Source organism: Prionailurus viverrinus, chromosome A3, assembly GCF_022837055.1.
Source record: "Prionailurus viverrinus isolate Anna chromosome A3, UM_Priviv_1.0, whole genome shotgun sequence".
Classification (NCBI taxonomy): domain Eukaryota; kingdom Metazoa; phylum Chordata; class Mammalia; order Carnivora; family Felidae; genus Prionailurus; species Prionailurus viverrinus.
In genome coordinates, this window is record NC_062563.1 from 89,572,555 (window position 1) to 89,585,306 (window position 12,752).

Genomic DNA, 12,752 nt, shown 5'->3' on the forward strand with positions numbered 1-12,752 from the left:
TAAACCCAGTTTGGGTATTTTAACCATGAGATTAATAACCGAAGATAGCAGCAAGGCTGGGACACAGAACAGAAGGATGAAAACAGAGAAGAGTAACAGAAGATGTCACTGGCCCTGCATCTGCTTTTAGAGATATATTTCAGGCTATGGGCCTCAAAAAGGGATGAGAAGATGGTAACATGACTTTGACAACTTGACTGTATCTTCTTGGACACATGGTAGGCTACATGAAAGACTAAGTTTCAGGAGTGCCTGAGTGGCTCAGTCAGTTACACGTCTGACTCTCGATTTTGGCTCAGGTCATGATCTCATGGTTGGTGAGTTAGAGACCCGTGTCGGGCTTTGTGCTGACGGCACAGATCCTGCTTGGGATTCTCTCTCTCCATCTCTCTCTGCCCCTTTCCCGCCCATACCCTTACCCACGCACACATGCTCTCTCTCAATCTCTCTTTCTCTCTCTCTTTCTCTCTCTCCCAAAAATAAACAAACATTAAAAAAAGAAAAAGAAAAAAAAAGAAAAAGACTAAGTTTCAGTGGTCAAAACCAAAACTTGCTGCACAGGATGAATTAAACGGCCTGCCAGCCAACTTCTGAAGGACATAAGAATTAGTGAATATTTACGTCAGCATGCAATCAAAATATCAGAAAATTATAGTACGAACAATGTAGACAGATTAAATCTAGACATCAAAAGGCAAAGTAAAACAAACAACATTAGGTAAGAACTGGAGATAGTCACAGTGCTAAAACTGTTTGGTTATGTGACCTGACAATGAGTAACTCACAATTTACTTTGGCCTCAATTTCTCAACTGAACAAGGAAACTATTGCCTATATTGTTGACCTATGGGAATTAAATAAGAATAAAAGGACACAAAGTAAATACTGAGCAAAACAAAATAAAGCAAAAACAAAACAGACAAAAGTGCATTAAAAATAATCAAAATAAAGACCTAGCTGCAGGTTTTACTGTAACACTGCTAATTGTAGGATTCATCAGAATATAAGCAGCAGGCACTAAATTGGGTTGAGCGGACTTGTGAATACAAAGTCTGTTTCCTCATTTCATCAAGCAGGGTCATTTCTTCTTTGGTGGCATAGCTTTCTTCACCAAGATGCTTTTCCAAAGAAATCTACTCATTCTACAACTCAGCAGCCCAATACTTTCTTGTCTCTCCAAAATCATCATCTCTCTACGTTTATTGGTTCAGATTTATTGACTATTTTGTTCATTTGCTTTGCACCCATGATAGCACACTAAATCTCTATGTTTAAGAATCTCTCAGGGCTATATACTCTGAAATCACTCAAAACAATCTCCTGTGAATCCTAAGTTTGATCATAAGATCTACGTCATGGTCCAAGCATATATTTATTAAAAAAAAAAAAAGCAATTAGAAATGTCAGCATTAAAAAATCACTGAGAAAAACATTTTATGGACAGATAAGCACCATGTATTTAAAAACAAAAAGATTAAAAAGCATGTAAAAATTAAGGACACTCGTTTTCATCTTAATAAAACAAAAAGAGGCAACAGTTGATCATTTTAGGCAGTCTTATTTTAAATGGCCACAACATCAAAATATCTTTATAGTCTCCTCTCTTGAATTGCAAAGTAAAGATGTGAAGGAAATTTATCTTGCCAGAAAAACAGAGCCTACTAATGAAAACTACAACTAAGCAAAACACAAGCTCAAAAGATGAAAAATAAAATTATATTAATATTTAAACTACATAAAAATTACACATACATATGAAAAGAGATAAGAACACATGTAAAATAATTTTGATCTGTATAAGAAATGAAACTTTTATTTAGAATGAATGATTATAAAATTATTTACAATAAATTATATACTTACAAAAAGCTTAAGGAAATTTAAATAAATTTCAATCACAACTTTGTTCATAGGTTCATCTTTACATAGTTTATTTATTTTGTTTTCTTTGACTCAGGACCATTAGTTTCATTCAAAAGGAAACTGCTCCCAAGCCATTCCTCAGACAGAGGCCTGGCCCCTTCACATGTCAGGCTCATCCTTATAGAATGAACATCCACATTAGGGGACAGTTTCCCCTAAAAATCTGTGATGAGTAAGCTAATGGTGCCCCTTTCTAATGGGCTAAAAAGAATGGTTTATCTGGGCCAACCAAAAAATACATATATTTAGAGAGGACAGAAAGATTTTCCTGTCAGCTCCAGCAAATATTTACAACCAAACCTATCTTCTGTGAGGCTGTCTTGACATCTTCATCCTCAGCTTCAAACAGTTTGAAGTGACCTGACCCGGAAGTATTGGCTTTGCTATTTCTTAGCCCCTGCAACCATAATCCAGTTAAGTCCTCCCCAGCCAAGGACTGCCTGCTTTGAAAGCAGTACACAAATCTAGACAAGAAAAGGAGCAAAATGGGGCTTCGGTTCACAAACTTTACCTCCACCCCCAAAATAGCCTACTATTTAGAAATCATTTTTCCTCCATGCTCCCTTCTGTGAAGAACACTAGGAACACTGCAAGGAACCAAGAAGAGTGCTGTGAGGAGAAAGGTATGTAAAGCATGCACTGACTCATGTTGCTTTGAGCTAGATGTGTTTTCTCTGCTTCCACTAATGAAAAAGAATCACATCTACTGAAAGGCAAAAGGAAGAGGGCAACATACGCTGTACGTGAAGGAATGCCATACGTTTGGAAGGATAAGAAATGAACTTTCAAAACTAAATAAATGGGAGTGGGAAAGAGAACAAAAGGCAGTTTCTCCTGACTCACATAAACGGGTCTGTTTTAAGGTCCACATTTTGCTCCCCATTTAAAATGCAAAATCTCTGTCAAGGTTGTCTTCATTCTTCTTCCCCTCCTGTTTGCCCTTCTCTCCCCTCAAGTGCAAAGAATGATTCAAGCAGGTTTAGATTTCAGCTGGGGCAGAGGGAGGAGTCCAAGGACACTTTCCTAAGCTAACAATGACTGTCCCTAATGGTTTCTGTCTCCTAACAAAAGCCATGACTCCGTCTTTATCAGCTTCATCTAATTTTTCCTTTCCAAAGTAAATAACACAGCCCTTGCATTTTACACATGTCCAAGTTTGACAAATCATTATCGACTGGGACTATAACTGATAAGAGATAACTTTGTGGTAGGACGTTGTCATTTCCTCTCATAAGGGCTTTCTTTCTGAGATACAGAAACATGATTAAAATAGTTAAACATTTCCTCTGCCTGGCAGTCAGGAACTCAAGACATTAAGATACTGGAGTCTGTATTTTTCTAGTTCAAATAGATCTATGAAGATACCAACAGCAGCCACAAACAGTATACTCAAGATTATCCTGCCTTTTTAACTAGTTGTTTTCCTTATGAATTCACATGAAATAATTTCATCACCAAGGACAGCAGCTGCCTCATTCCCTATATAGTTCCTGAATGGAGGGCATTAGTGCCTTCTGTCAACTCAAACCTCTTCATTATCAGAGAAGCAAATACTAGGTTAGATTTTAGATTCTGTAACTAAGAAATCTGTGCCTCAGGACGTGTTATAATATTATATAAGTTAAGATATTAAAATAACATAAATAAATAAGCTATCAAGAGAATTTAGGAGTGACTGGACTAGAACATTCAGGGGTAGATATCATGAAGACAACTGTTATACGCTACAATTATGCATTCACACACCCATTAGAGGTCATGTATCACCAGATACCAATATACATGGCTAGTCTGTTTCAGTATGCTTCTTACATTTGTAGGACACATATTAATAGCTTCCATCAAGCTGTAGTTTTTGTTACTTATTGTCTGTAGATTTTGTTAAATAGCATCATATCCTATCGATACATTAGCTATCACACAGTGCCACTATATAGGTGACAAAAAAGAGTCTGGAGGCAGAGGATGCTGTAAAATAAGAAAAGTAAATTCATGAATAGGATCAATGAAAGGCGCCCTGACTTAGAATCAATGAAAGGCACCCTGAAAAAAAGTCTTATGAGACTCTGCAGACCATGTATTGGAGAAGATGATGTAAAGATTCAGAGTAGAAATGGACATATTAGATGGTCATAAAGAAAAGAAGAATAAACATTTCTGATTATAAAAGTTCTTGCAAAACAGCAGGATCTGACTTTTATGATGTTTTTCTTCTCTAATACATCTTTGATCTGAGAATTGAAAATTGAAAGGTTACTGGTTAAGTTCTTTCCATAAAGAATAAGGAAAAATGATTGTATTTCTTAAAGAAAAAGGAGATTTTTATTTTAAAATAAGTGACATCAAGCTTTAACAGATACATTTATTTAACATTTTTATACCACCTTTTCCCCCCAACAAGGGAGTTGGAAGTTAGTAGCTACTTCTAGTGAAGGGAAGCAAGAAAGAAAAAAATCTGCAGGTAACAGTATCATAGATCTACCTGCTTTACTAACGGGTAAGCATTATCATTAAGAAAAGGGAATAGAGTACACAACTGCTTGCCTCCTTCCACTCAAGAATATTTACCTATGCTGCTGATAAAGACAGTACCTGAAAAAAAGAAATGCATTAGTGTTCTAGCCTTGTTCACAGCTGTCCCAGGAGATACACACACACACATACACTATACCACACAGGCCACTTGTTTTTCTCTTATGAAACCTTTCAAAGTCGGTAAAACACCCAAAAAGGGTATGATAAAAATTTGCAAAGAATTTAGAGATGTTTCTTCTCACGAACACCTGAGTCATTCTCCTTCTTGAAAATACTTTTGATTACCACTTTTCACAAAACAGTTCGTTGGGATTAGTAAATGAATGCAGGGACTTGCCCATTTCTGAGCATTAGTTGGATCTCAAGTCATTAAAATGTACCAGGCATCTTTCTGAAGGGAGAAAACAAGAAATGATTAGCTGAAAAGAGCACTACCTTTGCACTCAAAGGATCAATTTCGACGGCCCATATTATGTCTGGAAGCCAGGAAATACCTGGCAAACATTCTTCACCAGTGTGCTTTTCTATACTACTCTGCTTCCAAAGCTTCAGAGAAAAGAAAGGTAGAATTCATTTGGACATAATCTTCCACAGAGCTGGACTGAACACCATGGAGGCACCAACAAACTCGAACGCCTAGGACTCTAAGTGACTCGAATTAGCAAAAGGATAAAAGAATTTTCTAAACCTTTGAACCTGTAAGAATACCCTGAAGAGAGCCCTAGCCTAAAAACTGCATAATATTACTAAGAGCTTCTCGCGAATGACTAGGATTCTTCCTGAGAAATCCCTAAACAAATTACTACATAATTTACTCAAGTGTTTTCACTAAGCAGAAGAAAATCAAGAAAAAACACCATTCTCCCTATACTGAGACGCCACAAAAAAAACTTTGTGGCCAAAATCAAAAGCTACTCTCTCAAGAATTCTCTGCTTAAAGCTGAACACTAAGGCAGTAAAAATTCAACTGGTCTTTATTTAACAATGGTCTACTATAGGCTAAGAAATGCTAAACTGTTACATAAAAAAAGGACCTTTAGCCATAAATATGGTATTAAATATAAAGGTTTTGAGAGGAAGAAAAATTAAGCTGATCAAAGTAGGTAGAAAAAAATGTTACAGATGAAGAATTAATTTTCCTAATACAGAAACAACTCACTAAGACTGAGGGGGGGAAAAAAACCAAAATCGTTAGAAAAATAGGGACACGAGCAGTTTACTTTAAAAAAATATACAAACAGCTCTCAAACTTACAAGATACTACATTTCACCCACAGCCATAGGAATACAAATTAAAACTATACAGAGAGACCATTTCTCATCTATGCAACTTGTAAATATTCAAGGGCTTAACAAAACACCCTCTTAAAGAAACTGTAAGGAAATAGACACATCACACACACCTAGAGGGGGGATGTATAGAAAATGGTACGACTTCAATGAAGCAGAATTTGATATTATCTAGCAAAACTACACATGCATTAATTTACTCCTTGAATCAACAATCCTTCTAGGAACTTACCCTGAAGATATATATCTGACTATAAGAAGAATAACTCTCAGGTTTCGGGGTTGATTTTTAAACTGTTTTTTAAATTTTAAGATTTTTTATATAAGGTAAAATTCACCCTTCCAGTGAACAATCCATTAAGTTTGGACAAAACCATATAAGCCTGTAATCATTATCACAATCTAGATACACAACAGCTTTACCACCCCCAAAATTCCCTCATGCCTCCCTGGAGTCCATTATTCCCTGACACCCAGCCTTTGGCAAACACTGACCCAGTTTATGCCCCTAATTTTGCCTTTTCAGGAGTATTATTTATTCAGCCCCAACGGTATGCAGCCTTTGAGTCTGACTTCTTTCATTTAGCATACTACATTTGCGGTTCATCTGTATTGTTTCATGTATCTGTAGTTCATTTCTTTTTATTTCAGAATGAAACTCCAATTATGGATATACCACAGTCATTTATCCCTTCCCCTGAAGGACAGTTGGGTTGTTTCTACTTTCTGGCAATGTCTGAATAAAGTTGCTATAAACATTCGGGTGCAAGTCTCTGTGTGAACAGATGGGGAAACACCTATGAGTGAAATTGCTGAGTCAGATGGTGTGTGTTCAACTGTATAATACACTACTACACCAAAGTGTTTTCCAAGATGACTAAACTATTTTGCATTTTTGCAGCAATATCTAAGAGCAATATATACAGTTGCTAGGCACCCTGCCAGTACTTGGTATGGTCAGGTTTTTTTAACACTAATTATAATAGCTGTGTAGCTGAAACACTACATTTTAATAAGAAAATTTTGGAAATCATTAAATGCCTACATATAGGAGATTGGCTGAATAAACTGATACATTCAAATAATGGAGTACTAGTTAGCAGTAAAAATAGAATGAGAAACATGTCTATGAATTTATATGGAATAATTTATAGGACATATTTCCATGTGGAAGAATAAGGTACAAAAATATATATGTATTACGTTATTAACAGCCATGTCGTATAAGGTATGGGGAAGGGTATGTGAAAACACACACATACACACATACTCATGATACTGATTACTTAGGAAGAGTGCATAGGACCAGGGTGGAAGGGATAAAGAGGAGAATGGGATATCACTGAAAAAAATCTTCTTATATAATTTTGCTTTCTTTTTTTAATTTTTTTTTAACATTTATTTATTTTTGAAGGAAAGAGAGACAGAGCATGAGCAGGGGAGGGGCAGAGAGAGAAGGAGACACAGAATCCGAAACGGGCCCCAGGCTCTGAGCTGTCAGCGCAGAGCCTGATGTGGGGCTTGAAATCACAAACTGTGAGATCATGACCTGAGCTGAAGTTGGTTGCTTAACCGACTCAGCTACCCAAGTACCCCTAATTTTGCTTTTTGAAACATGTTTACATTTTACATATTCAAAAAAATTAAATTAATAAGGATGAGGAACCCTAAAAAATATACAAAAAGAAACAAACGAACCTAATTATATATCAGCTTGGTAACAACCACATAGAAGAAAAAGCAAAAAAAAAAAAAAAAAAAAAAAAAAAAATGAACAAAATAGTCTGAACTATAGCCCCAGTGGGATATATTGCAGGATAAAAAGAATTGCAAAAAGAATCTTGAACCTAGTTAAGTTTACTCCTTTTAGTGACATGTGCATAGCAACTCTGAAACTTTTTTGTGTTATATGAGTAGACAGATGAGTAAATATATTCATACTCTGGGAACCAGAATTCTTAGAGATACAAATATAGAATAGGAGAAGAGGAAGACCTATGATATTCAGGTGAAATTAGAAGCATCACCTTTAACTCAGGATTTATAAAACTGTCTATGTGTTTGTGTAGTGTGTGTATTTCTTAGCTCTCTCCACAGAAGGAGCATACCTAATGCCCATATCTCAGTTCTATATATCATTCTCCAGTAAAAGGGAAAGCTCTTTGACAAACTAGCTGATTCTGGGGATAGGGCAGAACTTGGAGTGAACCAAGAACATCCTGCGCCAGAAAAAAAGGAAGTGCTCAAAAATTGATGGAAACATGTCGAAAGATAATGGGTAAGACTCCCACTGGCCAAATTTGGAACAATTAGAGAATCCAAATGAAAGACAGGAACAGAATATAACCCATTGTATATGAAGTAAGAATTCATGTGCCAATACTGACACTAAAAAAAGGGGGGAATGGGACAAAAAGGAAGTTTTTCTTTATAGAAGAATGCCATCTAATCAATGTGAAAGAAATGATAAAAATAGAAAAATCACTCTTTTATAATCACCATAAATTGCATGATTCAGGAACAAAACATCAATGAATTCTAAATCACTAAATCAGAAAAACTGTCAGGGAACAGGATAGTCCCAGGATCTAAAGTATCATTCCACAGATCACTTATTAATTACAAAAGAAGAAGGGTACCTTTACAGCACAGAAATCTGGTAGACTCCACCTTCACTACTGGTGTACCTCCTGATATGATGCACTAAAAAGGACCTAGTATTACTTTTGTGATTTTCCTGTCAAAAATGATTAATCTGAACTTAATCATGAGGATTATCAGATACACCTAAATAGAGAGATATTAAAAGAGAATAAAGAGACACAAGAATTAAATGCAACGTGTGATACTTGACAAGAAGGGGCTGCAGGAAAAATGATAAAAGAATTTGCTATAAAGGACATTATTAAGACAACTGGGGAAATTCACACATTGGTTGTATGTTAAGTGGTAGTGTTGTATCAGTGTTAAAATTCCTGAGTGTGATCATTGCATTGTAGTTATGTAGAAGAATGTCATTCCTGGGAAACCACAGATTGTGGTATTGGGATTTCAAATACAATGCATGAAATACACCACTTTCTTTTAAATGGCTCAGCTTTGGCAGGGGAAGGGGAGGACTGATGAAACAGATTCTTTCAAAGTCAAATTTTTAAGAAAGAAAGTGCCAAATTTTAATAAGCAGAGTACTTAAGTGAAGGTACATGGATGTTCATTTTACTACTCTTGTAACTTTTCTGAAGATTTAAAATTTTTCAAAAAACTAATAAATTTTTATAAAGAAGGTGCTACTCCAAGGGTGGAGTTTGGGGGGGTTGGTGAGATAGGTGAAAGGGGTCAAAAGGTACAAATCTCCAGTAATAATAGAAATAAGTCATGGAGATGTAATGTACAGTATGGTAACTACAGTTAGTAATACTGCAGTGTATATTTGGACGTTTCTAAGAGATCTAAAAGTTCTCATCACAAGAAAACAAAATCCTGTAACTATGTTTTCTGATGGATGTTAACTAGACTATTGTGGTGACCATTTTGCAATACATACAAATATTGAATCATTATGCTGTACTCCTGAAATTAATATAATGTTATATATCAATTATACCTCAATTTAAAATAAAGAATGATGGGACACCTGGGTGGCTCAGTCGGTTAAGCATTGACTTCGGCTCAGGTCATGATCTCTCAGCTCATCAATTCGAGCCCCACATTGGGGCTCTCCACTCTCAGGGCAGAGCCTGTTTCAGATCCTCTGTCTCCCTCTCTGTCTGCCCCTCCTCACTTGCGTGCACAGGCTCTTGCTCACTCTTTCTCTCTCTCTCTCAAAAATAAATAAACATTTTAAAAATCAGAAATAAAAAATAAATGAAATAAAGAATAGATGTATGAATAGATAGGTAGATAAATAGAAAGATGATAGATAGATAGATAGACAGATGGACAGGTGGATGATGGGTGTTCAGAAGAGGTCACATTGAGCCAGTCCTCAGGGAAAAGTAGAAGTTAGTATTTTAGACAAGGATGAGGGGAAAAGGAGTATATTCCCTAATTAGGGTTACGAGCAATTAAGTACAGAGTGAAGGGAGTGACTGAATAAGCAATGAGCATATAAAGGAAAAATTCTAAAAGCCCTGAAAAGGCAGGTAGATGTTTATAATTGAGGTAAATAATTCCCAAATGACAAGACCTTTATACTATCAGTACAATGAAAAGATTTTAAAGACCTCAAATCAATGTGAAGCATAATATATCTTTATGAACAGACAGACCTAAAAGACAAACGAATAAGAAAACCAAAACAGAATATTTGATGCATGTTTAGTTTTCATTCAACTTTCTAAATTGCTTTTATTGCTATTTGATTTTAAGTATGGGTACTTATTCTTCATCTGACTGCTTATATTCTTAATAGAACAGTTGTCATTAAGAACAGAAGTGAAAAACAAAGTCTACAGTGGTGGGTAGCTACTGGGAATAAGTGAATCAGGCCAGCTTTTCATATTGTATTCTTTTAACAGGCATACTTTGTATGTGAAATATCTAAAACTATCACTCATTTTTACAAAGAACTCTGTTCTCATCATTTTTTTCCCAAACACGTGGCCCCGTCAGTGTACCTTCCAGTTTGCCATTTGTAAATACAGACATGGTATAAGTAATAATGGATTTCCCTCAATAACAGCACAAATGTGATAATAAATGGCAATATCCAATGTGCAGACACAACAGGGATTGTAGATTAGTGAAAAAAATATATCCCTGGTGGCAATCTTGCTGCTCACAGTAATTCTACTACTACCATACTTGGAAAAAGCCTACTACATGAATTCGCTACTTAAAAGTTGGCAAATAACTTAAAAACTTTTAAGTGCCGTGCAAGCCAATAGCCATTTTGCAATCTATTTCTGGCCCATGGGCTGCCAATATGCAACATCTGATTTTAACTCCAAAGTTCTAATGGCATCCTTTATTTAACTTACTGAGAAATAAGTAACAACTCATTTTGTTACCTTCCTATCAATAGAAAGTATTGCAATAAGCACTTTGAAATTTGGGAAAATATCATAATAACCACCATTTTTCACAAGCAATTCAGCATTAAGTAATCACTGTCACTATTTTATAGGTGACAAAGAGATGCTCGAGAAATTACACGATTTGCTCCAATAACACAAGGCTGACAAAACTTGTATTTTTTAAATACAAATCTTGCATTCTTTCCCATCACTCTGTGAATTGTGTCTACCCCAAAGTTCATATGTTGAACCCCTGAACCCCAATGTGACTGTATTTGGAAATAGGGCCCTTAAGGAGGTAATTAAGGTAAAGTCATAAAGTAGGGACTCTAACAGGACTGATGTCCTTATAAGAAGAGGAAGACACATCAGGGGCATACAATCACAGAGAAAAAGCCATGTAAAGACACAGCAAGAAGGTAATTGTCTGCAAGCAAAGGAAAGAATCCTAAGGAGAAATCAACCCTGATGGTACCTTGACCTTAGGACTTCCAGCCTCCAGAACTGTGAGAAAATAAATCTCTGTTGTTTAAGCCAGGCAATCTATGGTATTTTGTTATGGCATCCCTAGCAAACAAATAATCTTGTTACCTCAAAATTAGTACAGTACCACAATCATAAAGACATCTCAGCAGAAATTATTTATATTTTACATGATACTTGTATTTAAATTAGCAATCCCATTCTGTTAACTTCATATTTCAAAACAGACACCAAAATCTTGAGAGAGAAAACCTGACATGGATTTGGTCAACAAACATTTATCTGACCCATACTCTATGAACAGTTGTATGGATAAAGTAATGACTACTGTTCTCTAACAACAAAAATAACTAAGAGAGATACAAACTAGAATATGAGATGTGCCAGATGTATGGTACCAGGAAATGCTTTAAGAATGCAGAAGCTCTGGGGCGCCTGGGTGGCTCAGTCGGTTAAGCGTCTGACTTCAGGTCATGATCTCGCAGTTTGTGGGTTTGAGCCCCACATCAGGCTCTTTGCTGACAGCTCAGAGCCTGGAGCCTGCTTCAGATTCTGTGTCTCCCTCTCTCTCTTCCCCTCCTCTGCTCATGTTCTGGCTTGCTCTCTCTCTCTCAAAAAAAAGAAAAGAAAAGAAAAAAGAAGGAAAAATGCAAAAGGTCTTTGGGGAGCCTGGGTGGCTCAGTCAGTTGACCGTCCACCTAGCTCTTGGTTTCAGCTCAGGTCATGATCTCACAGTTCATGGGATTTAGCCCCATGTTGGGCTTCACATTGAGTGTAGAGCCTGCTTGGGATTCTCTCTCTCCTTCTCTCTTTGCCCCTCCCTAACTTGCTCTCTCTCTCTCTCTCTCTCTCTCTCTCTCTCTCTCTCTCTCAAAATAAATATACCAAAAAAAAAAAAAAAAATGCAGAAGTTCTGAAGTAACCCAGAAACAAAAAAAAGAATCATAGGCCCTGCTTCTCCAAATTATTTCTTACCCAATACTGCTTTACTTCAAGCAGATTGTTTTGTTTACAGTAGATAGTGTTCCATCAGTCCACGCAAATATACATTATCAAGAACTGTATCAACTTGTGTTTCACCTTTATTTCCCAAAAAAGACACAGTCATAATGCCATCATCTTAACTAATATATAATGGTAGCATTGTATGTGCCAAGCACTGTGATGAGATACATTATGTATCATATGATATGTATGTATGTGCCAAATCATACATATTTCCACTGAAAATCAATTTAATTAAGTTGTAGGTCAAAAATGATCAAGTATCAGTAGTGTACATAGTTCAACTTTAATATACGACAAGTTTAAAAAAACTTACATTAATTAAGGTGACTCTTTCATTAGCTTAGATACAAATAGAGAATTTTAGAGAGGAATACTTTTCCTACAACATCTTCTCAGCAATCAAGAGACTGACTCTGTCAGGGCGCGCCGGTGGCTCAGTCAGTTAAGCATCCAACTGGATTTCAGCTCACGTCATGATCTCACGCTTTGTGGGTTTGA

General features: G+C 36.2%; 1 protein-coding gene across 8 annotated transcripts in view; it reads right to left on the reverse strand.

Annotated features, from left to right (window-relative positions):
* The window catches only part of EXOC6B (exocyst complex component 6B), a 616,143-nt gene that overhangs the window by 346,662 nt on the left and 256,729 nt on the right, over positions 1-12,752 (reverse strand). The gene's annotated exons all lie outside the window — the stretch shown is intronic.